We start from the raw sequence: 27438 nt of genomic DNA on the forward strand, positions 1-27438 counted from the left end.
CCAAACTTGAAGTCTAATGTTTTGTTTTGGAGAAAAACAACTAATGTGAATAACTTTTAGTGTGTGTCGGTCCATTTATGCTAGCAGGAAAGTAGTGCAAGTACTCATCAAATTCAAGTCTGTTGAACTACCACGTGCCATTTACACCCCGTTGTGTGTTCCTGATCAAATGAATCCTGATCATTCTGTCATTCAAGATTCCCGGATTACACACAGGAAAAAGTTGACCATGGTTTGACTGCCAGACCATGTCGAATATCAACCTTTAATTGCACTGCAGCTTCATTAATACTTTAAAGGTCATGGCTCCACAGCTCCCATATAGAGCTCTATAATCGCACAGCCTGCATCCAGCTTTTAAATAATTAAACAAGGTACAGTATGTTTGACAGCTTCATTACAGCTGGTCGCTGGGTTCGATTATATTAAGGTCGCTGGAGGCGACACAGGTGCAAACCTTCATCTTTCAGCAATCAGGGAGTTTTCTGAAGGCTCCACGTTGCTTGAATGCTGCAGAGACGAGGCGCTGGGTCTGTGCCGTCTGACGATGAGCGCGTGCTGGTGACACATTTAAATGGCATCAGATAAGAGCTTTATTTATCATTTTCATTGCAGCCATCCATGCTAAAACATTCTGGGAGGAACCCGAATCTGTTGTTGTGTGAAGTTAATTTTATTAGTGCAAGGAGAAAGGTGGGAGTTTCATAGGGGGAGGGAAGAAAATCACAGTTTGAGGTGGAAATTTATAAGTAAAAATATAGTTTCATAACCACAACCTGTGATGTAGATTCTACTAAAAAAAAGTGTGGCGTAATTGGGCAAAGTACAGTGGAATAAAGTAAGTACTAAAGCAAGAATCTGGTGTCACTTTTTAATAATATAGACACATTTCTTCCACAATCAGTAATGCTTGGGGAGCTGGAAGAAAGTGTATGCTAAGTAAATAAATCAGGACAGGCACACTGAGAGGTCAAGCCTCGGACAGCAGCTTCTTTACTTCTTTATGTTTGCCTCCAGTGAGGACGGAGTTTGTCCTTGGATTTCTTTCTGTTTAACATGTGGAAGCCTCCCCAACACTGCATATAACTCATCCAGACAGATTTATGACTTTGAATGAGCCTCAGGCCGCCCAGCACAGAGCGCTGATCTGCTCTCCAACAAAAACAAACATCAATAATTTAGATGACACGTAAAATATAAATATATTAACCCATCGGCACAAAGACAAAAAAACTGAAAATTACAAATTGACTAATACACATGAAATCTATTTTTCTGAAACAGATGCTTATTCAGGCCTAAAATAGCCCCAGCAATGAATTAATTATACAAGTAATCCATCAAGAATAAATTAAAACATTTTCAGGTTCAAGCTTCTGAAATGTGAGAACTGGGAGATTTTTGGACTTTAATGCCACTCAAAAGTGAAAACGTTTGTGTTATTGAGACAGAGACATTCAAAGGCATCACTGTCTGTCACTGGAACTGACACTTTTACCTATAAATAACAGCAGGGTTGCACAGCGGTTATTGCCTCACAGCAAAAAGGTCCTCGGTTCAAATCCACCTTCTGTCCGGGGCCTTTTTGTGCAAGTGTCTTCCTCCCACAGGCCAAAGGCATGTGATTTGGTGTTTGCCTGGCTTCCCATTCATGATTTTATTGATTACTTTTAAGTCCCTGCACAGTATAGCTCCACTTTAAATCTCAGAATGGTTGTTCCTCATTCTGAACCCAGATCCCTCATGTCAGAGAATCAACTATAGTTCCAGATTTCACAGTTTAAACTCAAATGCTGTGGAACGAGGTTTCCTCACCCTCATGTCTGCTTATCTTATGTTCATGTGATCGTATTTAGGTGGTGTATACAAATGTCAGGTGACTTCCAGTGCAAGAAATTTCCCGAAGGGGACCGAGCGATGTACCTGTTTATGTGCATCTATCTATAGCTTTTTATAATATTGCCCTAATGCAGTGTTTCCCAACCTTTTGGAGCCACGGCAGATATTTCCCATTAGAAAAATCACACGGCACGCCATCAAACAAAAATGGCACAAAAAGCATATTGATCATTTTTCACCACGCACCAGACAGAGCAGAATCAGCTCGGTTTGTCCCCAGTTTACCTTTTCTGCTTTCTTCTGACCACTATTCATGCTAGAACCTTCATCTGTTTTCTCCAGGACCAGGTCAGACTGACTACTTTATCTTTTCAAATATTCATCTATTGCTTGTTTTATTGGCAGGTGACAACCAATTTAATTAGAGCAGGAAGTTGTACTGCCCTCTAGTGGAAGAGAATGTACTGTTACTCACGCCGATCGCTTAGAAAACTAATCAGGTGGAACCAGATAATCTTCCACGGCTCATGTATGTGCCGCTGCACAGTGTTTGGGAAACACTGCCCTAATGTTTTACTATTGTGTTCTTTATTATTGTCTTTTGTTTTCATTCATCTGCTTTTCTCCCATTGTTGATATTTTTGGAATACTATAAGGCTGAGATTTTTTAAACAAATGATATGAATCAAATGGATTATTATTATTATTGTTATTATTGTTGTTGTTGTTGTTGTTGTTGTTGTTGCTGTTATTATTCTTATTACATAACAGTGAACTTAAGTGAAAATGGAGGCAGAGAAAAAGAAATGACAGCAGAAATAGACGAACAAGTGGAAAGCAAAAGGAGCCGAGGTGTTTGAGAGGTAAACAGATGAAGAGAAGAAAGATGCAAACAGGCGAGATTGTTCTTCCAGCACAATCGCTATCGATCGCTTTCCTGGCACAGACGTGTATATTAGCAGAGAAAACATCGCCGGGTGTGACCTATTTCCTGCTGCTGCATTCATACCCACACACGCACAGAGATCATATACACCAATCACCCATGCAAACACACAACAGGACATATAATTACCGCACATACATGCAGCACAATCGCATGCAGCGGAAGTACAAACAAACAAGCTGCAAGCGAGCAGCAAATTACAAACAGACTAAAACACACTGCAGTAAACTCCTGTAACAAAGCACTGGACCTCATTAAAACACGATGTATGTTTCCTGTACTGCACAACAGTTCTGTCATGTACCTTTGATTCTGATTGGTCCTGATTAGCCATTAATGGCCAATGTTCAACATTAGATTAACATAATGAGGTTATTGAACAACAGATTTAGCGTATTGATGTATCGTTTATGATAAACCCACAGACAGTTATCACCTGGCTCTGAAGGTCCCTCCAGCATCATTCTGGAACCATGTCTCGCTGCCTGGTGCCTATTTGGGAGCAGAGGCACCCAAAACGTTTTGAAGTTCTTTTAACTGTGCATTAAGTTTGAATTCAGTTTTTTTTTATATGCAACAGCCATCTACCACGACGGCTGGGGGTGATGGAGGGAGACAGGAGAGAAGAGAAGCTGCTATACATCTAATGATTAAATGCAAGGTGGTGTATAAACACAGAATCCCCCAGCAGCCTACACCTATTGCAGTATAACTAAGGGAGGATTCAGGGTCACCTGGTCCAGCCCTAACTATATGCTTTAGCAAAGAGGAAAGTTTGAAGCCTGATCTGAAAACCAGAGATAGTGTCTGTCTCCCAAACCCAAACTGGGAGCGGGCGGCTTTTAAATCAACTTGCTCCTCCCAATATTACTTTATCAGAAGATATCACTATATTATATAAGCCTTTGTTCTTTCACTTAGATCATCCACTGGTTTTCTGGTAAATATAGCTTTTATGTCTCGTAAAAAATCCATGGAAGCATTTTTTTATGTTGTATTTGCTGTTTGTCTACATTACTACTATCTATGCTAACGCTACAGCTTCACCCCCAAATGTGGAGTTTGCCCCCAAAGGCTTCATCCCACAGTCCAAGTTGTTTGGTTAGGTGTGAATGTGATTGTGATTGGCTGTCGGTCTCAGTGTGTTAGCCCTGTCATAGGCTGGTGACCTGGCGACCTGTCCAAGGTGTACCCTGTACCCTACATCGCGACCTTGATGAGGACCTTGACGACCTTGGTCAGACTGAGTTGCACCGCCTACTCAGCACGAGGCAGCCTTAACCTAAGTATACTCGTCACATCCAATTTTCCAAAGAATAGTATTTCACCGAACCCTCATCCAGCTGCTTTTCTCTTTTGCTCATGAAAGGGAAAAAGAGTGCAGGGTCTTATTAAATCTGTGCCCCACCACTGGAGGAAATCCAGACACTTTGAAATGAGGAGATTAGTGTGGATGTTTAAATCACTGCTATATAACCAGTCGTGGCTGCTGGAATAATTGAGACAGGGTGGTTTTGCCGTGAAATTAAAAATATTTTTATCGGTACTGGCATCAGATGAAACATTAAGGAAGAAGACATCAATCGCTTCCACAGTGGTTGCAGTTTGTACCTGTGTTAGAGTCACAGAAAGTGCACACCTGCTTGAGGGAATCATCAAACAGATTTGGCATACATTGCATCAGGTTTTATATCAATAACAAAGTGAAAGAAATGTATTATTTGAGCACACAAAGCATCTTCCTTCTTTCTCTCCCTTAATGCATCTCTATTTCCTCCCTGAACTGTCTGACTATTTCTCTTTTGTAGCTCAGCATGTCACGTCTGCTTTTTAATGGTTCAGACAATCCATTTATATACAAAAGCAGCAAGTAAGTCATCTGAGGATGAAGCCCACTGTGTTTGTTCCACAGTGACTGAGTGCGCTCAGGAAAGTAAGAGCGGAGGGTCTTGTGGGGAATGCTATGACGATCTCTGAATAGTGGCAGGACCACTCGCTTTTATAATAAAGAAAGAAAGAAGGGAGAAAGGAGAGGGGTTAAAAGGACAAGAAGAGCTCATAGGGCGCTTGAAGTGAAGAGAAAGATGCTCTGAACTAATGAGACAGAGATCAACAGCTGGATTCGGATTTATCGTCGGTTTGTCTTCAGGGCAACGCAACTACAAACGCAACAAAGATTAAATCTGACCCTTTGTGGTTTAAACTGTGAGTCATTTGCATGGCAGAAAGAGGAATATGAATCATCTGCAGGAGCCACGACTCTGACCTTTGCACTTTATGCTGCTGATTCACATATGGTATAGTTAGCTTTTATTTTAACATCTGGGGAGAGAGAGAGCGGACTCTTTGTAAAAGCACGAGATATTTCATACAGCTTCAAATACTGATCTGAGGGCACTGCCAAGGCACACGCAGACTTTCTTTACATCACATTACTATGAAGTCTCACCGTCAACTTATTGTGAGGTGTGAAAAACTGAGATAAGCTGGGATTAGATGGTCTGATTACCAACTCTAACCTGGGCCATGGAGGCTGTAGAGGATGGACATGTGAAGAAACATCACTTTTACTGGAAGCAATCTGACCACCTGTGTGTAATGTAACACTTATGACCAACATGTACTGCGAATTCAGAGGCCTTAACGTCAAACAACACACTGCAGGCCACGATCCTGACAACAGGATCTTGTAGTAGCCGACATTCTGTGGGCTACTACAAGATGTACAGTTACTGTGTGATGATCACACAGTAACTGTACTGCAGTAGACCGAGGTGTGCTGCACATAGGACCAACAGCCCTCCAACAGTACTGCAGATGATTAGTGAATTAGTGTTACTGGTGTCACAACCCGGCTGAAAGTAGATGCCAAATAGGAAGTCCACCTAAGACAGAAGAAGCCAGGTGACCCCTGAGGGCACGGGTGAGCTGCAGTAGCTGCCACGGGGTTATCTGGATGCATAAAAATGCACAAAATGTCTACTGCAGCGTAGTTTGTCCTGAGCAAAGCACCAGCACAAAGGTAAGAAATGTCATTCTTAAAATTGTAGCAATATTGAATAAAAAAAATCAATAAATGAAAATCAGTTGTGGCCAAACGTTTTGGGAATGTCACAAAGTTTGTTTTTATATAGTGTTTAGATTCTTTAAAATTCCAAAGAACTATTAAATTAAATAAAATCTATATTGTGTTTTGTTTAATTAAAATATTCATATACTTTCCAGCAGATGTGAACTGTGTTTGGAAATAATAATTACTAGAAATCAACATAGCCCCATGCTTTACTACAATGGGGAGGAATAGAAATGTGGTATGTGAGTGCAAAATAATAAGAATTATTATTATTACTATTAAAATACAAACTTGTTTTACACACTTTTGTATCATTTGTATATGGAATGTATGCAGATTTGGTAGCGGACAGATAGAAGGCAAGAGTTCATGCATTTCAGTTTCAGGCGTGAAGAACGTTGACCGTGCAGAGTAACTGTGTTTATACTGAAAGACTGTGAAATCAAGTATCTTAACATCTGTGAGATAAACTTTACAAACAACAGACAAAACACTGAAATAAAAAACAGTGACTAAGTACAGTGGCAGGTTAATATCCACTGTTGGAGGATAGATATTCAGGCTTTTGTTTTCCAGCTTTGAGTCTGTGCTGTGAATCACTGTGTAAAGTGGAGAGTTGGAGGAACAGTGATCACTGATGAGAGAAACCAGGCCTGAGAGATGCGTGTTTATTCCTGGATGATCCTCCAGCAATAGGGAGGGGGTGGTGGGGTTGGAGGGTGGGGGGTGGACTGACTCACTGGCTGACACACACACACACACACACACACACACACACACACACACACACACACACACACACACACACACAGCTGAAGATGGAGACATAAAAGTGATCATCAAAAAGAAAAACATTCAGTGAGTCAATCACAGGGCAGCCAAAGAAATGTGTGTGTGTGTGTGTGTGTGTGTGTGTGTGTGTGTTGCCTTGGGTCCTTTCATTCCATCTCTATTGATGCTCATCTCAATCGTCTCCATACAAACAGCCCTAAAACACACAGGCACACATACAGCGTCTCATGTTCTAGTTTTACTTCACCGTCTTTGTTGTATCCAACACATTGTTTTGTTTGTTTAACAATACACGAAGAACTTGCAGCTAAACCCCGCACTTACCACCAATGACGGGATCTTTGTCACGATGCTGAATGACTCAAAAAAAGCTTCTTAGCCTTCATACAAGCCTTTGGTGAACATACTGGCAGGGAAACAGGTTTTTCTTGCTGTCATTGTTGAGACTCTTTGTATCTGCAGCACCAACAAACCATCAGTGAGGGAGGACACTGGTTTGCCCCTAGGAATTCTGGGAACATGTAGTTGATGGGTTCTTTATTTACATAATGATCACTCTCAACATGTTATGATGCTCTTACCTGTAGAATTTCTCGCCCATTGTTGTCCAGCATCATCCGAGCTAGTATGATTTTAGCTACATGTCTCTTGTTTTTATGTTGTGCACAGTTTGAGAAGCAGTGAGTATTCAGATACTCATGGTGACTCTTACTGGATACATAATCTGATCATGATCAAACCAGTATGAATCAAACGGCAGTATCACCACAACACTATATACTGTACACAGTTATGACTCTCTTTGTTCAAGGATAGCTGCTGAGTGGAAACAGTTTCTTCTCACAAGTTCTAAAACAATGGCATTGATTCACATCTGAATAACAAATCCATAAAGTGTTCCTGCATCCACACAGATAAACACCATAAATAATTGATCTGAGTGCAAAAGGAGACTGCTCTGTGGACATTTGAGCCTTTATTGTATGTTGTTCTGTGTGTTTATCGTCGGGTCTGTGAACGAGTGTGTAAGCAAACTAATTTTAGCACGAAGGACTGCTAAGCTAAAGCTACCCAACACTGAAAAGCAAAACTGGTTCCGTGTGGTGTAAAGCACTCGTATCTCTGCGAGCAGTAATTGCCTCATAATTATTATTCATCACAGGCTCTTTGATCGTGGAACTCTCCAGTGATACTAACGTTATCGTCGCACGGGCAGAGAGATGGGAAGCTATCAGTGCATAACTTGAAAGACAATGCAAAGTTAAAGAAGAGATATTTTAACGGGGACACAAAAAGTAGGGGGAAAGACTGAAAAAGAAGCAAGATAAAACAAAGAAAGTGTGAAGCAGAGATAGAGAGAGACCAGCGAGGATGACGCAGTGGCTGACTAACACTGAGTGAGGAACGACTGAAAGCAGGAGCGTACTCGTGGTAATGGAAGACGACATGAGCAGGAAACAAGTGTGAGGGTTAGTTAGAAGATGAAAGACGTAAAGCTAAAGACTGGAAGGAGGAGTATGAGGGGAAAAGAGATGGCAGATGGAAATATTTGAACTTAAAACCTGCAGAGTGGCTCACAAACATCCCAGCATCCTCCACAAACAAATCGCTAAATATGAAATGATCTGCAAAAGCGCACATGGAGCCACACATATGTGCATCGCGAATCTCCAGAGTTATTATTAGGTTCTGTTGTTATGCTAAATAAAAAGAAAAAGTACAAGCTTCATATTTTAAATCTTTTCCTCTATATTTTCTGCTTCATTTATTTTTTAGGGGTTTTGAGGGTAAATGTTGTTTTTTCCCGTCTTTTTATATATGTGGATTATCTGAGTGTCCAAGTGGAATTTAAGCTCTGCATTTTCTGCTGCCATGCTTTAATGCAGAACTTAACTCCGCCTCTGTGAACACCAAAAGCTGGCTGGTATGTGACACTAAAATATCATTTTACACATGCAACTGATTTTTTTTCCAGTGGCGAGCATTTTTATCAACAGGCTGGACAACTGTGTGCACATGTTCACCCAAGTCCAACAAAACCTCATGAGTATAGAGAAGCAGCAAAGGTCACATGGAAAGAAATAAAGCCAGAGTGTCAGAGACAGAGGGGAGGTTAATGCTTGCCCCTTTCTTGCTCTATTAGAACACAGCACCTCAGATAAAGATTAGATATCCTTCGTCCACATGACAAATGGCTGTGATCGGGTGCTGATGCAGAGCTCTGAATCACCGTAAAGATACATTTTTAGAGTTCTGTGGATGGATTTGCTCCGTGGAGAGTGAATGTAGCCCAGAGGAATACCTCGGTCTCCCAGTGCAGGAACAATATATCAGATGAGTGTTTTCAGTCCTCCATAGGGGCCTTTATGCCTCGAGCTCTCTGCCTGAATTATCAATTTAGATGTTGAAGCCAAAGAAAAGGACAGCTTTGGACCATTTTGTGGCGCGGTGTGTTCTCCAGAGGTGGAAAATAAGCTATTACTGTTTTGCTGCATATGCCCAGGTCTGTAATTTCAGGTCTCATTTTATTTTGAAACAGAAACAGTTTTGATTTTTTTTTTCATTTTATTTTTAGACCATAACAGTTTCTCTTGGGATGGAATTATGAGCACAAATAAGGATGTTTTTATACATGCTGTAAAAATTCAAGGTTCAGTCAAGGATTCTCCAGGAAGCAATGAAAGAATAAAGCCAGAGGGTATATTACAAAGTTCCCCACAAACACAAAGCATCATATACAGTAGCTTTAGCATCCAGATAGGGGAAAGTGCAATCTATTTTTTATCTGTATATTTGCCAGATAATTGGCATGCTACTATACTTGTGGGGACCAACAGTCACTTATGGGGGAAAAACGCCCGTCCTCATGATTTGAAGGCATTTGACTCATTTTGAGGTTACAGTATATATTTAGGTTTAGGCTGAGAGTTAGGGTTAGGTGTGTGTGTGTGTGTGTGTGTGTGTGTGTGTGTGTGTGTGTGTGTGTGTGTGTGTGTGTGTGTGTGTGTGTGTGTGTGTGTGAGCGAGAGAACGCTGGTGCTCTGGATAAATGGCTGTAAGAAATTGTTAGGGAGTTTTTATTGTTTTATTTGCTTATGCTTCAAAAGTTATGTTATACATATTTCACCAGACAGTTTTCTGTTGAAACAGGAAGCTGACCCGGTGACACTGACAAGAGACCAGTACAGAAATACATATCCGCAGAAGTTGACTTGCATTATATTATTCTTAGAAATTGACTTGCAACACACATACTTTGTGACACACACACACACACACACACACACAGACAGCATCAGGACCTGCGTAACAGGAAATGTGATTATATTTGCATATTGACGATGTAACCTATAAAAATAAACAAATACTGCAATTCGGTGTGATTTGCTCTGAGCTTTTCACCCGTGCAGCACGTTAACCTACACAAGTGTCTCATTGTTGTTTATTCACCTGACTGTTTGTTAACTGTAAATCTCTGACAGAAATAATGTAGAAAATAGAAAAAAATCCTTCTTTTAGGACTAAATACACTCATCCAAAACACTACGACTACTCTGATGTGAAGCATATAGAGCTGATTATCTCATAACAACAATCTGGCCTGTATTAGATGAAACCTGAACAGTAACATCTTTGTGTACGCGAGAGAAACAGAAGGACTGGTCTGGTGAATCTCATTAACTGAAAGGTAAGTGGTGAGCGTAACGATACAAACTACAGCCCTGTGAATACGTTTTTGGCCCCTAACAAGAGCTCTCAGCATGGGTCAAAGGTGAGAGAGGGGCTGCTGTAACACAAGAATGACACAAAATGTGAATGATGTACAAGGATGTGTTGAGACCCATTGGTAACCGCTGCTCAACGTGGAAAACGCCTACAGTGGGCACGAAAAGGTCTGAACTGTTCCTTTAAGCAACGGCAGGTCACCTGACCTGCTGAGTCACATGGTCCTAGCACCCTGTGAGGGAGTAAGGCTGGTGGTGGGGCATGACTCTCTGGGAAATGTTGTGCTGGGAAACACCATGTTCAGGTATTCATGTGCCACCTGGTCTGCAACAACACATGCTTTCAGTGGAATGGTTTCCCCCAAAGACAGTGACGTCTTTCATCAGGATAACAGAGCGACACAATGAGACTTTAACAATCTGCTGCAGACGTCTTGGAGTTATTAGAGTCCGCGGCTCAGTGGGTCAAAAACGGTTTGGGGACTTGGAGGGCCAACAGCATCTGAGACAGATGGTCATCATGGTTCATCAGTGCAAAGTCAGTTATTATATCATTGCATACTTAAAGACACAATGTGAGTTTCTTTACTGATTCAACAGTGTCTTCCACCTAGAATAACCCCTGATGAAATCATGGGGACAGCACAGTACTGTAAAAAATGCGAATAAGGGATATTTGACGACCCCAAATGAGACCACAGAAGATTCTTAAATTGCATTTTCTTTGCAGTTTTTTCTGTTACTTAATGAAGCTTGTGGAAGAAGAAGTGTCACGTGTTCTGAATTTGTTCTTTCAGCTCATATTTCATGTTGTCCGATGCTACAGTAATACAGTACAAGATCTCTTTAATGGACAGGAAAATTTATACCATTTTTGTGAGTGCAGTACAGCTCTGACCCCTGCAATCCTCTTACAGCTTTTCTTCTTGGACACTTGCACTGTGTGGATGATGCAGGGATTGCGATTTGTTGCAGCTTATACTATTGTGAGTCACTCTGGATAAGTTGGCTAAATGACTCGGTGGGATGTTTTCACCAGGACATTTTTTCCCAGAATAAAATAGCTGCAGAGACTTTCAGAATAAAGGTGTAATGACAGAAGAGAAGAAGGATTATGGAGGTGTGTGTTGGGCTAATTTAACTTAATGAAGCATGAAATATGGCTTGCATGTGTAACAGAGTACAACATTTTACTAATCGAAATGTGGCTAATTAGAAATCCCAGTAATTTACTTTTTAGTAACAAGCTTTTAAAATGAAACATTTAATAAGAAAACAAACAAACAAATGAATGAATGTGCAAATCATAGGTAGAAAATTCAACAATTTCTCTGGTTATGGAGAGATTTATCACATGTGGTGTTCGTATTAGTAAGAGGTGACCTGAACAAACATACTGTGAACATTACTGGGGATCGTATCCCTCAGACACAAACAACATGATTCTTTAAGACTATTATGTTATGTTAGACAGCTTTACGACAGAGTCAATAAATTATTAATAAAATAATAGATAGAATTATGTCACACTGATAAACAGAGCAATGGAAAATTGCTATTAAACAATATTTAATGGTGGTTTATAATCTGTGCCCTGAGCACACTTTGTGTGTAGATTATTCTGTAGAGATTCTTCTTAGTGGCAGGTGAACATTAACCGATCATCACTTCAGTAAACAGAATTTATGTGTCAAAATCGCCCCTTGTGTTTTGTTGTCAGTAAATTTCACGTCATTTTTTCATTATGTACAGAAATCCTTTCTTTTGGCTTATTTCTGCTCAGTGCCATTCAGCAAAGCTGCTGGAACACATTTAAGTGCAACAGCGCTGTGGGGAAAGTGGCTCACGAGGCGCTGTCGATACGTCCAGACAGACTCCATTTCTAAGGCATTCTTTGCTTTAATTTCTACAGCCTCTTGTGATTCCTTCAACCGAGCCAAGTCTGTCGTGCCTGCAACCAGCCGACCGCGCCAAGGCAGGTGGCTGTGTTGGCCCAAAAGAACCTTTGCAATGTTGGAAATCTGTCTTCATTAAAATGCCTTATTTCAAACCTCACAAGACTTTGAAGGACAATCCTGTTTTATTTCCCAGGTTCAGATATTTGTTAGAGAAGTAACTGCAAAGTAATCAAAACTATCAAGTTCTACGATTTTGATTAAGAACTCAAAGTAGTTACATTATTTTTATTTTTTTTAATGTAAGTGGTGTAACTATTCGTAACTATGTTAAAAACACATCTGTTAGCATCAGGATGCACGTAATGTTTTATGTAATTTCTAATAATAATGTGTTTTGTAATGATGATGTGACAGAATGGAGCTCACACACATGGAGAGGCCTTTTACATGAGGACAACAAACACACACTCACAGTATTACCGGCTGTGCTGCACACACAGTCCAGTTAAAGACACTATAAACATATTCCTGGAAGAAAACCAACAGAAAGGACTGAACCAGTCCCCTCAGGTCACGCTACATTTGAAAGAAGCTGTTTTAGCTCCCTGCCCACAGTTTTCGTCTGACGGGCTGACCCTTACAAGCTTCAATTTTCCCACCCAGAGTCGGACCTGAGATCAGGGTATCTGCTCTTTCTGACATCATAAAGAGTGAAAGGATCAGTGCATCACAGCAGCCTGAGCCTGCATATCCAAGGGACTGGGGCACCTGAAGTCTGTCCATTCAGAACTCTGGACTCTGAACAGTCAAGTAAAAGGTGGCATCTAAAAATGTCATAGACAAGGCTACGACATGTGGTGCGCTGCCTACTTGCACTTCTACCTAATCCATCTAGCTACACCAGCAAGACCAACCACACCAGCTATTACAGCTGTACGTAGGGCTGTTCGATATAACGATATATATCGGATGACGATATAAAATCGTTTCATTTTACGCTATCGGTTGTTTCGTGGTGTCGCAAAATAAACTGTTTACGGCAGTATTTTTCATCATTTTGATGGTCACTGTAGTGGCTATATTCATTTCTTAAAGTTCTCTCTTTCTCTTATATTTTATATAACCGTTCCACATAAGCCTTTCACAATAAAGCTCAAGATCCTGTTGAGACTTTTCAAAATAAACTGAATCACGTGAAAGAGCAGATTATTTACGGATGAGAATTAAAAAAGAGCCGTCAGGTGCTAAAAAATAAACCTTAGACTCAAACGTTAGAACAGGCTTTTCCCCGCAGCACGCCGTGTAATAAATACAAAGAAAACGGCGGCCTTTACAACTTATGTCTAAAAATGTGTCGTTTCATGCATCGGTTAAAACACTCGACTGCAGCTACATGACGCGCAGCTGGAAACACTTCACGTAAGTCGAGCTGCCCGAGATTCACAGAATTTACAGAAAATGTTACATTTTTGTGATTTATATCGTTATCGGGCGATAGAATTCGTATATCGGGAGATGAGATTTTGGTCATATCGCACAGCCCTAGCTGTACGCATATGATTTCCTCAGGGATTAATATGATATTCTGATTCTGACACTCCTGATTGACCCAAAAAAGGAAAGGACAAAAAATAAAGCCCGTTTTTGTTGCCGGCCCAAAGTGGTGCCATAGAAGGTCTACGGCAGGTCGGGCTGACGGCGAGTACCAGCACCAGAACCCAGCATAAGAAACATTATGAGCATCTCACACCAAGCAGACAAGCCGCTCTGCACTGGTCTCAAATAAACCACGTATTAGTTCATGATCACTTTTCCCCACTTATGCATCGGCTCTTTTCAGCTGAATGAAATAACTGGAGACGTACCTTCTAAAAAAAACTAAGCCCCAAAATTACCAAGCTGCTTTTCAGCACTTGTAATTTTTCCAGACATACAGTCAAACCACACAGAGAATTATCACATTAAATATTCCATTATGTACGACTTACCTGAGTTTCTTGGGGAAGCAGGAAGTCTTCAGGTAGAGTTGGTCCTTTTATGATGAATTCACATTCCAGTCACATCACTGGCCTCAGGGTTACAACAGGATGACAAGCTAACAAGGACACCCTCCTACCTGCAGGAGCGCAGAGGAAGAGGGGGAGGAGGAGGAGGAGGAGGAGGAGAGTTGAAGAGAGGGGTTGAAATGAGACAAGGAAAGAGTGCAGGGACAAAAAGAAGAAAGAGAAAAATGTCAACACGTTGCATCATTAATTCATTAGTATTCCTAAAGATTCTTTGCCTCTATTTTCTGTCCCTGCTGTCACTTCTCCTCCCTCTTTTCCTCTATCACTTCTTCCTCTCTCTTTTTCGCCCTCCCTTCGAGGCTGCTCTGCCTCCTTTCCTTTCATCCAAATTCCTCAGCAGGACCTACAGAAAGGACGAAGGGAAGCTGCGGAGCGAGCGGTGGTTTTACAGAGTGACAAATATCCGAAATGAAAAATGAAAATACTGATAACTCAAAGGTTTGTGCTGAAGACAATTAGCTATAACAATTCATTAATATTGTCAAGCAGAAAGAATATTTTGAAGGGTTACAAATGGACATGTGAAGTCCTGGATTCTTCCTGAAACAGTTGTTATTGTTATATATTTGCATTTAGGAGCCAGAAGAACTACTCAAACAGTAACCAGCTAATATTATTATTCAGAATTAATCATTTGTGTCAGTTTTCAAGAAAAAATGTCAAATGTGTTGCAGATCAAACACTTACTTTTAAAGTTACAAGCCCATTACATGTCCATTATCAGACAGCTTAACTCTTTCAGTGTTTCTCATGGAAAACACTCAGTTTACATAGCAAACCTCTTACTGTCATGTATATAAGTGCACGCATGTCCATTACGTGACAGCATGTCAGAGTCGTGTTTTATTGTTGCTCTGCATGAAAAAAAGAGTCTTCATATGACAAATTGAGAATAATCTCTGTGTCTACACTTGATCAAAGATCATTTGATGCTTAAACCAAACCCCAGAAGTCTGCCACTACACTCATTCAAACAGCAAACGTGTATGTGTGATCTATGTAGACAGTGAATGTAAACCAGTAAATGCAGTCTTGCTGTGAAGCCTTGGACTGAAAATTCTGGATCCTGACATCGTGGTTGCAGCCCCATGTGATGAGTGAGAGGAGGAATGACTGAAGAACTGAGTTCTGCCCTCTCATGGTAAATGGATGGACGCTTCTTAAATAGTTCTACTTTTTACAACATGTCTCATTCACCCACTCACACCACACCATACCGATTATTGCACCTGCTCTACCTGCTGAGCCACAACCACAACCACAGCCCGTTCATGCTCAATAGGATACTAGAGCACGCCCTGCATCTATTTAAGTGTTTGCTGAGGTCACAGATAATAATAATGGATTGCATTTATATAGCGCTTTTCAAGGCACCCAAAGCGCTTAACAATTCCACTCTCACATTCACACACTGGTGGAGGTAGCTACAGTTGTAGCCACAGCTGCCCTGGGACAGACTGACAGAAGCGAGGCTGCCACATCGCGCCATCGGCCCCTCTGGCCAACACCAGTAGGCGGTAGGTGAAGTGTCTTGCCCAAGGACACAACGACCAGGACAGAGAGCCCAGGGATCGAACCAGCGACCTTCCGGTTACAGATGCGCTTCCCAAAAATTTAAACGCAGCCTCTTAGAAATGAGACAAGTTTGATGTGCAAGATGTGAATTTTTTCTTTTTGTTTTTTTTTTTAAATCAGAGATTTACTTGGAAAAAATGTAATATGAAATAATAATGAAATTGTGGTCGCCCCAAGATTGGAAGGTGAGGGGTTCGAATCCACTGAATGGCTACTCTGAGGTACCCCTGAGCAAAGTACCGTTCCTACACACTGCTCCCCGGGCGCCTGATTGGTGGCTGCCCACTGCTTCACTGAGTGAATGGGAAGAGAAAGTAATTTCCCCACTGGGATCAATAAAGTATACATTATTATTATCATCATTAACAGTGTTGTGCTGTATTAGCTATATAAATGTGTTATTGTTAGCTAAAGAAAGGCATCATGAAACATGAAAAAGCACTTGGAGCCTTTTGTCATCCAAACTGACATGAATGAAGTGTGGTGGATCTTCAGGATGGACTTAATCACACTGGTAATCTGAATTTGATCTCTTGAAAGAGGAATGGGAGTCTGGAGCTGGATTCAGCTGTCTGCTCTGCTGAAGTAGGACAATTTGCTTTCACTCACAAGTACCCTCACACTCTGTGTTTGTTCTGGATGTGAAGAAAGTGATTTCAGTCCATCAGTCCACAAATCCACCTCTCTGGGAAGGCAGATTAGTTTTTTTTTATGTGTTATTTCAAACCCACTCTGATGCTTCTGAGCTGAATGTTTCCACCACTTTCCAACAAACAACCAGTTTGGATGAATTTGTGTGTGTTGGGTCTGTGTTTCCACAAGCCCCGCTAGTTTAGAGACTTATTCATCATGAAGAAAACAAGACAGTCAGCGATCGATCGATTTACTTGCAAGGGAGGCCTCGTCGGTGTCTACCACAAAATGACCCTAAATCGGGCCTCTGCTTGCTGCCTTTTATTGGGAAAACAGTTCACACAATACACATCACAGCAAAAGCACCTCCCACATCGGTATGCATGTGTGTGTGTGTGTGTGTGTGTGTGTGTGTGTGTGTGTGTGTTTGAGTGAGTGAGTGTGTGAGAATGTGTGTGTCTCTCTGTGTGCGTGACTTCCAACTGTTTCTAACAACATCCTCAGTCATAAAATGGTAATCTCCCCCACACCCAATATATGGTTCAATTCCTGTATTGGTTCACCGTGAAGCCATAAAAGGGCAGGAAGCTGACCACACAAGAAACAGATCTTCCAGATAAAATGTATCTGCAATAAAACCTCCCCCAGCACAGAGAGGCTGGAGAAGTGGTCAGAGACAAAGGAATGTCTTGATCCTATAGATTGAACTCAGACCTTACAAATTTAAGAAGCACAATGACAACGTTCAACAATTAGACTTAACAGTGTGCACACCCCACAACCTATTATTTTTAAGAGAGATGAATGTGACCGTGAAATCTCAAAAAGTGTCTTTTCAGAGTGACACACTCCAGCACCATGTTTCAATACAGCATCACTGACATCTGTGAGGGACAAAAACACAGATTCAGTATTTCTACAGCTTTAACAAAGGAAACGATGTGTTTTCAGTAAGCTGCAAAACTCGCACTTTTCTCAGCTCCTATGTTCCTCATCACCGAGTCCACCTACACAGAAAAACCTGCGACCGGCTGTTCTCTTAAGTTTCTCCTGAGGCATGCTGGGAAATGCAAGCAAGTGCTAAGTGCAGCTGATGAGGATGACAGGATTCAGGTATAACAAAAAAGAAAATTAGACAAATATTTCACAGAATAACCTTCAGAGCATCACACGCTGATGATGTATAATGTGCCAACAACGTGCCTGAAGGTGGATTTTTTTCTCAGAGTTTGATATCAGGGTGGTGTGGGTGTAGCGTAGGTGAACAGCCCTTTTGGAGAAACAGTTACATCACATCCTGTGCATCGGCAGATATATACATTTTTCTTTAGTAATACATTTTTTTACTTCAAGAAACGCCCATTTTCGAAATGTATTCACTTGAATCGCCTCCAGGCTTTCAGGCGTGTACTGTTTACTTTGGTTAATTTAGTTTGCACTGCAGTAAGAGATAGAAGTAAGGTAATTAAACAAGGTGATAAAATGAAGCCACAACTGACAAATGCAGCAGAAACACAATTTGTGCGGCGGTGATAGATGACAGAAGAAGCTGGGCTGTAATAACGGTGGCTTCAAAACAAAAAGAAGAGAATTTGATAACAAAATCCAAATGGCTTTAAAACACAGCGTGATGGACGATGGCGGGGAAAAAAACAACAGTGTTCATAAAAAATAAGCAGAAAAGAACATGAATAACAGAGATGAAGAAAAGCTGTCCCAAGGGGGAGTTATTGGAAATGAGTGGGAGGAGGAAGGAGGAAGAGGCTGAGTGTTTCATCACCGGGGAAGCTTCAAGCTGTTTTGTTCAGACACTCGAAAGCAGTGGATTTTAGCAATGACAGGAAGCTGTCTCGCCAGACGATGAAATAAACAGCAGATAACTGGAGAGAACGGGAGATCGGAAAACTTCAAATTCACTGTGCCTTCTCCGAAAAGTGCAACGCTCATTGTTTGTGTCAACGGTAGCAAGACAAGAATCATTTTGCTGACATTACAGACGTCGTATTAGCAACGAGATTCTGTGAAAGAGCCCAAAGTTCAATTAATCTGAAGCAACATGTGTGTAGTCGAAGCCTAATCTGATTAGCTCTGCCACAGGGCTAAATGGTAAATGGACTGATTCTTATATAGTGCTTTTCTACTCTCACAGAGTACTCAAAGCTATACAACATGCCTCATTCACCCAATCAAGCACTTTATCTATACTTAGTGCTTTCTAACGACATTCATACACAGATGGATGCATCGGAGAGCAAGTTGCAGTTAGTATCTTGACATGCAGACTGGAGGAGCCAGGGATCGAACCACCGACCTTCCGATCAGTAAGTGACCTGCTCTACCTCCTGAGCTACAGCCACCCAGGAGGTGGAGCAGGTCACAGCTGCATTGTTGCACTGGGTGATGCGTTTCATCATTACCACCAAATATACATGCGTCATTTAATTCAGTCCCACATTCATCAACCTGCTATCCCAACTATGTGATAAATTAATGCTAAAAAATAGCCCTTAAAGAAGGCTGTTTTTATCAAATTTGTAATGTCAACAGTTTTAGAGGCACTACTGAATTTTAGGGCTAAGATTTACTTACAATTCTTATTCCAAAAGCCCAAATGTCAATTCCTGGCTGTACCTCACAGTAAACCATCTAAAATGCTCTAAAAGGCCACAAACTTGAACAATGCCCCTAGGACGTGAGGAACAGGAGACCAGTGTTGCCAACTCCTCAGTAAGGAAAATCGCTATTGGTTGTCCTAAAAGTCGCTAGAAGTCGCTAAATGTCTTCATCGCCTAATTTGCATAATTGGTCATGCTAATGTAATTGTAACCTACGCTGTTGGAGAGAGAAATAACATCGTGGACGAGACATAAAGTGAGTAAATTACGTCCTAAATGCATTTAGAAATTATTTATTACTACAAATTAATATTTTTTTTTAGCAATTATTGATTTTTTAATGTGACAATTCCAAACCTGCTCCTTTATCCGGGCTTGGGCCGGCAAAAGTGACCCGAAATAGGCACTCTGGTGGAGTTACTTTGTGTGTGTGCATGTGTGTGTGTTTATAAGTAGTTTTAAACCTTGTGATCCACAAAACAGCATAACAGTAAAAGAAGAACTGACTGCGTTACAGTCAGTGCAGGAGCAGCGGCTTCGCTCATGCGCGATTGATTTGTAGTTTGGATGCATAGGTGTGAACATCTCCTGCCCTGATAGCAGCGGGGGGAGGACTATCCTCCACCTGTGAGCACTTTGGCACGGGCGAGGTGCCCACGGCAGCACCCACTGCTTGTTGAGAGTAAGAGCGATACACGCTTTCACGTCAAAAAGTCGTCATAAATAAGGCTCCAATAACACCAGAAAAAGTCGCCAGATTTGTCGCTAGTCGCTTTTCAGAAAAAAAGTCGCTAAGGTGTCTGAAAACTCGCTAAATATAGCGACAGAGTTGCTAAGTTGGCAACACTGCAGGAGAAACTGAGCAGCAACTGTATAGCTGTATGTGTCAACGCTCCTGGGTTAGTCCATGGCTATTCATTCACTTTTGGAGCCAGCTTCAAGAGTCCTGACATCCTAAAAGAATGATTGTATAACTCAATAAGCATTAAAATGATCGTCTCGATTCCAAAGAAGCGTGTCTTCTAACACGCATTTTCATATAAAGTTTGAGAGCAAAGCTTTAGCTCGAAATGCTGGGTTTATTTGAGGTTGAAATCCACATTTAAGTGCTGCATTCCTGGAAAGAGGGTTGGATTAGAAAACGGATTACCAGGCATGTAGACAAACAGGTTAAATCAGAAAGACCACGGGATGATCAGAAATGACAGAGAGGGAGGGAAGCAGGAGGTGAATTGAGCCTCATGGCAACTGACAAGAGTGCAAGAGGAGAGCTGGAGTACAGTAAGCAGCACACAGGTGTCTTCTCATCTCTACACCGGTCAGCACTTCTGACTGACAGCTGGATTAGCATTAGCACAACACAGCCACATGGATTAGCGTTAGCGGGCCCGGTGCTGCACAAAAAGGGATTAGCCTTAGCAAGAGCTAATGCTGTAGGCTAAGAGATTAGCACTAGCTATAGCATGGCTCCAAGCTACAAGAGAAAAGATTAGCTGCGTATATCTGACTTCATACTGAGCCACTGTAGATGATCAGGAGCCTACAGGACCAAACAGCAGAGGATTTCAATTTCAAATATGGAAACTGTGGGACTGAAAATGGAAACAGCTTCATGTAGCAACTCCACCAAAACACTGTTAGATAATAACAGGAATAATAAAACTAGAAATACATGCTTGTCATTAAAAATTAAAACATTTTCACGATATTTATGGGGATCTTCTTTGTTTTTCTGGATAGTATTTTTGTTTTATCTCTATATCTAAATCGATTTATTTATAATTTGTAAATATGCTTTATAAATACATATAAATACACAATTATCTTACTTTAAATCAGTTTGCAATGGTGTGAAGCATAATGATTGTATTAGAATTTTGTGAAATATTAAGTATACCCCAATATTAACAGCATGCTGAACAGCTTTAGCAGCTGCAATAACCTCATGCAGTCATTTTGTGTATCTCTTAGGTCATCGAGGAGGAATTTCCCCCACTCCTCTTTAGAAAATAGCTCCAGTTCATTGAAATTTGATGGCATTAATTTAGACACAGCTCTCTTCCCACAACAGGTCGAGGTCTGGACTTTGAATGGACTATTGCAGCACATTGATTGTTTTCTTTTAAGCCATTCAGTTGGAGATTTGCTGCTGTGCTTGGGGTCAGTATACTGCTGCGTGACCTGGTTTGGGCCAAGTTTTAGCAGTTGGACAGATGGCCTCACATTTGACTCCAGAATACTTTGGAGTAAAAGGAGTTTATGGTCGACTCGATGACTGCAGGGTGCACAGCTCCTGCAACTTCAAAACAAGCCCACATCATCATGCTTCATAGTTTGTAGAAGATGTTTGTGCTGATAGGCTGTGTTTGGTTTTCACAAAGCTTCTGCTTTGGTCATCCTTGCTGATGCATTAAGCATGATGAAACATGTACTTTAGCCTCATCTATCCAAAGGACATTGCTCTAGAAGTCTTGCTCTACCTGTTGTGTCAGGAACTTGAATATTTAACATGCTAACTGAGGCCTGTACAGTCTGAGATGCAGTTCTTGAGGTTTTCTGCAGTTTCTCTTTACATTGCAGAATCTGACCTCGGGGTGAATTTGCTGGGACATGCACTCCTGAGAAGACTGGCAGCTGTCTTCAATACTTTGCACTTGTGAATAATCTTTCTTACTGTTGAACAATGGACTCTAAATTGTTAGACTGATGGGCAGCAGCAATTGCTTCTTTAAGGTAAATGCAGATGTTTTTCTGCTGATGCATTGTCTTATCAATTTGAAAATACTATAGTTTTCACATTCACAAGATTTTCGGGAAATTTGACCACTGACCTTTGACTCGCCTGAGAGTTTTGGTAAATACACCAATGGTATCAATTTGAAGCTCCTACTTCACCTCGTTCTCGAGTTATTGCAGTCATGGAAACTTGTCCACGCCGCCTGCCTGCCTGACGGGGTCACAACAATACCCTATCAGCTGTTTATCGCTGAGGGGCAAAAACCTGAGTGACAGAAATATAAAGGCAGCAAAGGGACCATCTGAGCGCTTCCACTGATACTACTTACAACTTGTTATTTTATTCTCGCAGATCCATAGTGACATTAACTTACAGTTTGACCTGGTCAAAGGGAGGCAAAGATGAGCTTAAGATTCATTCGCAACGAAAGATAATCTGTGTTATTCGCTTCACCTGTCAACGACCCTCATGTTGTGGCTGATTGAGATGTACTCCAGCAGCTGGGTTTTTTGCCATTCTTAAAATCCAAACCTTAGAAAATATCAGCAGCTGTAAAACAAAGGAAAAGCTGCACCTTCTCTGCATTTCATTCTCGTGCATGCCTTCCACCTCAACACATGCTTTCACTGGTACATACTGTGGTGCTTTGCTGTAGTCTAATGAAAAATTCCTGCACGTGGGTCATTCAGTCATTTAATGTTTCCTCATTCTCTTATTTACCAGGCAGAGCCTTTAGTAAAATGCTGATGCGCACGTGTCAGTGCACATTCCACTAGCGTAGTCTCTTTATGATCAACAGTCCAATCATTAAAATTTATAGTTGCAAAATGAGACCAAAGGGTTTTCTTAATGGTTTAAGGTGTCAAACGAGGATCATAAAGTTGGTGGACAGTCTACATGCAGACATTTACATGCAAATAAACATTACTGTGAACAAACCATCAGCAGTTTGGATATTCCTGTCTGTTTATTTTATCATCTTAAATGGTTTTAGACGTGACATAATGAATTCAATGATAAAGATCAATAGCAAAATGTCTGTGAAGGTTCTCAGTCATCCAGGTCATCGTAGTCAAAGGAGCTTGCAAAGAAAAGCGTCTGGACTTCTTTAAGTTGCTTGAAGACGTTTCACCTCTCATCCGAGAGATATCTGGGACTCTCCACCATTTGACCTTAGAACTGAAGAAGCTTCTCGGATGAGAGGTGAAACGTCTTCAAGCAACTTAAAGAAGTCCAGACGCTTTTCTTTGCAAGCTCCTTTGACTATCAATAGCAAAAGCAAATGTTTAGGCAAAGCAAAGTGACTCTTTTTGAATTTTGCTTTTTAAAGGCTTTTTAAAGACCCACAGGAACCTTTAATAACTGTAAATGTACAGTTTTTACACCAAGCTGTCTTTTTCTCCATAAATAAAAAAGTGGAAAAAATAGAATTAATGTGTGTTACTGGTGAGCTGTTCACAGGTGGGTCCTGTTAGAATAACAGTAGTGTTCCTCCTTCCAGTCTTCAACATAGACACATGAGATTTCACCTTCGTATTACCCTGCGATCTCACTTGTTGACTTCATCTCCTTCGCTCATACAAACTACATCGGCTCAGACTCACATCGGCATTCAAGTGGCAAACTCGCAGGACGTACGTACACAAAGACGCCCACATGCAAACAGAGACTGACAGAGGCTCACACTGTCAGATACGCTGCGGTCACCGAGGGCCGTCTGAGACCATGTTACTGAATCATTATTGTAATGAGATGTGCTTTCACTCACATTAAACACGACAGTATTAGCAGGGATCTTATCATGTTGAGAGATCCTGGAAAAACACAAATCTCATATTACTCAAGCACCAGGAATCAGAATCAGAATCAGAAAGGGGTTTATTGCCAAATGTTGAGCAGGTTTACAACATTAGGAAATTGCTGCGGTGCTTCAGTGCAAACATACTGTCATAAATAGCACTTAAATAGACATGGAAAAAAATAAAAGTAGGGATAAGAATTAAAAGTGCTACGTGGGAAGATATGTGCATGAGATATACATGAGATATATACATGAGAATAAGAATTAAGAGTGCTACGTTGAAAGATATATACATGAGTGCAGGTGGTGATCAGTGCCAAACATGGAATGATGCAGTGAACACAGCGTAGGGTCATGTGTTAGTGGCGGGTACAGTCATACGGTTATTGTTCATGTGTCCAACAGCAGAGGGGAAGAAACTGTTCTTATGGCGAGAGGTTCTGGTGCGAATGGACCGGAGCCTCCTGCCTGAGGGGAGCAGGTCAAACAGACTGTGTCCAGGGTGAGAAGGGTCAGCTGAGATCCGAGCTGCACGCCGCAATGTCCTGGAGGTGTACAGGTCCTGCAAAGATGGGAGTCTGCAGCCAATCACCTTCTCAGCAGAGCGCACAACACGCTGCAGTCTCTGTTTGTCCCTGATAGTGGCTCCAGCGTACCACACGGTGATGGAGGAGGTGAGGATGGACTCGATGATTACCACCAGTGTGCGTTTATATATATTTATATATGCTATCAAGACCTTTTCTGTTACAGATGTGTGCACGACTGTGGCATACAGAGCCTGAGGGTTTATCCGTCTTTCAGTGTGATTGCTGCCTGCTGACCAAAGGGTTGTAAACGCAGGAAGCTTACATCAAAAGCACAAGGATGTGTCTGTGATAAAAGACTACAGCCCCCCACCTAGAACCTCGAGAATCTGGGGGGAAGGACAGTGGAATTTCTTTCATCAGAGTTAAAACAATGTACAAATGGTAAACATAAAAATGACAAACATTTAACAATTCACTCTAAGATGGCTTCTTTTACTCCTCTCGCAAGTCTCATCCGTCCAAAATGTGAACCTTGTCATCCTCGAAAGAGTGACGTTTATCCTTTGGGTGGATGTTGAGGTTGTTCCTTGATGCTGAGCCATGGAGTGGCTGTTACAGTGACCGTAATGACCAACACCTTTTTTAAACCCTGGCTCATGTGATGACGCACATGATCCATAGTAAGTCAACAACCACTTCCATAGTGGACATCCGCAGTTTGGGGTAGGCTAGGCTAAGGTACTAAGAGTCATTTCCATAAACCGATTTCTGGATGTACAGTAAAGATGTGTCATCTGTTAGCAAGGATGCAAATTTTTGGTATCAGAGGTTTTCAAGTTTCACAACAATGAAGCTTCATTAACAGCACAATGCAGAGCTGCTTTGACTGCAATTACAGTGCCCGATCAGAGCGATGAAGGCTGGTGCTAATTTACACCAAGGACACAATGAGCCAGTAAAACTGCAACAATGTGACTGCCTCATATGATTGATTAGCTCTTTGGAGACATAAGAAGGGGAACCACTATCTGTGGCATTACAAAATCTCTTGTAGATTTCAGTTGGCATGTCTCTCTCCTATAGTGAAGAGAGGTTGAACAAAGAACAGCGATATCTGTTCCTGAATATTTACTACTGAAGCAGACAATTAAGTTTAAAAAAAAAAACTAAAACATCTTCTTCAAGGTCCAGGAACAATTTTCAAAGAAAGATGCTGATGTGACTGCAGTTCAGTCAAATCTAAACATCAGCAGTCTGAAATCTACCAGAATGGAGCTCAATTACCTGAAAGTAAAATATTGTATAAGACAGAAGCTGGAAAAGCTAGAGAGTCTTAAACTAAGAATCCTCACAGGTATTCAGGTTGATCCTTTGTCAGCCTACTTTCAGCTTTGCTCACAAACCACAGAACATATCTGAAAACAAGAGGTTTTTAAAACCTGCGGTATACATGGATATCAGACGGATGGTGTCAGAATAAAGAGGAAACATTTAATTGAAAATCAAAAATACTGGTTGGTTCTGTTCAAGAGATGTTTGCCATCAGACATCTGGAGGGGCTCAGAGGCTTATTAACTTTTCTCGGGCTCTCTTGGGGGACAGATCACATTTCCAGAATGCTCATCAATCAGCACTTTTTTTTAGTCATCTACTTTAATGACCAGGGCGTGCTGAGAGACACGATCAGCTCATAACTGATTTACACACAGTGACAGCATGCATGTATGAGCGTGTGCACGTACAGGGCCTCTTGAGAGAACACGTGTACACAAACAGAGAATCACAGCTCGTGCGGTCAGGAAATCTGCACATGAACATCACCATAAATTTAAGATGTCAGCAATCAGAAAAATCTTTACAAACGCCAATAAATAAGGTGGCTGGTTGTTGTTATCTTGGAATATACCTGATCAGTTAGCTGAGTAGACAATCTCATTATTGTATCAGCTGTTCACATCATCAAACTCACACATCTGAGAAATAATGTCCCTGAAACGATGCTCGTTTACGTAGCTTCATCATTTTGTCATTTTAAAAGGACGTTTTGGACACACAGAAGATTAACACAGATCCATCATGGATATAAAAGACATCGTGTAAGCCTGTGTTAATCTCTTGACTGATCATGTAATGCACTGACCATTTAATACACAGACTCGAGGTTCATTCTCAGTGCATCGTAACATGGTTAGCGTCATGAAAGAGGGGAGAGATTAGTCACATGAATCCCTCCCCCACATTCTCAGCCATGTCACTAGAGTAACAGCAAAATAACACAATCATTAAAACCTAGAGAGGAAAATTAAGAGTTTGTTTACAGTAAAAAAAATGCATAAAAAGCTACAACAATGATAAGAAATACAAAGAATTCATGCTGGTCATTGGATCAGTGTGCCAGAGACTCTTCAGCTTGAATTTGATTTCAGGGGAGAGGATATAGTCACAGTCAGTCATAGCTGGTGATTGTGGCAGTTGGCAAAGTTTGCTTCTGTGTGGCCACAAAGCTCCCACCTTTGAAACGCACTCTTAACAGTTGCACAGTGGTATACACAGCAGGTCAGGAGGTTCCCCCTAAACATTATGTCACATCTCTGAACCTACAACCCATCAAAATGCTGCTGAAAAAGCACAGAAGAAGAAGAATTCACAGCAGACACAGACATCAGATACGGATGCATGAAGCCTGGATATTATGGACTGCTGTTGGTTCTCTGGCATTAACGTGACATCAGCTGTGGTGATCGTCAACATGAAAACATTGGTTTTAAACATGAACTACCTGCAGCTCTGATCTGAGAAACTCAGGGTGAAAAAACATCTACACAATTATTAAATACTCTACTACCAAGAGTTAGTTTCGTCTTCTTCTTCATACTAAGCCTACAGGACTTTCCTCATTGGATCCTATCTCCTCTGTAATCTCCTTTGTCCTTGTCTCCTTGCAGGGATCATCTGTCTGTCTACCTGCAGTAAGCTGTCCGATGTGACTGATGGCTGAGTGTTTGATAGTGTCGGGTTTGATTTCCAGGCTCTTGTTATCTGTCACCTAAATGAAGGGGGAACTCAATCTCAGTTTCAGCCACAAAATGGCTTTACCGGGAAACGCCCTTCACCGTGGAAACGGCGCAAGTGGCACCTCTGTCACTCCATACAAACCAGCAGCCTGCCATTAGTCAGCGTCAGTCGGCGTCCCGATGTGTGTGTGTGT

The 27438-nt window shown here is 41.3% G+C and overlaps 1 protein-coding gene across 4 annotated transcripts in view; it reads right to left on the minus strand.

The window, feature by feature from the left end:
- LOC146560353 (leucine-rich repeat and fibronectin type III domain-containing protein 1-like protein) overlaps positions 1–27438 on the minus strand; it is a 423438-nt gene that overhangs the window by 242737 nt on the left and 153263 nt on the right. For 3 of the 4 annotated variants that reach the window (XM_085244425.1, XM_085244422.1, XM_085244424.1), the window contains exon 3: positions 14262–14389. The gene's annotated coding sequence lies outside the window, so the exon portion shown is untranslated. The remainder of the gene's footprint in view (positions 1–14261; positions 14390–27438) is intronic. The other variant, XM_085244426.1, reaches the window with a different exon arrangement.

The sequence above is a fragment of the Mchenga conophoros genome, linkage group LG14 (genome assembly GCF_057382185.1).
Source record: "Mchenga conophoros isolate Kocher_MC1m ecotype Shallow Benthic linkage group LG14, M_conophoros_male_GT1.1, whole genome shotgun sequence".
Lineage (NCBI taxonomy): Eukaryota > Metazoa > Chordata > Actinopteri > Cichliformes > Cichlidae > Mchenga > Mchenga conophoros.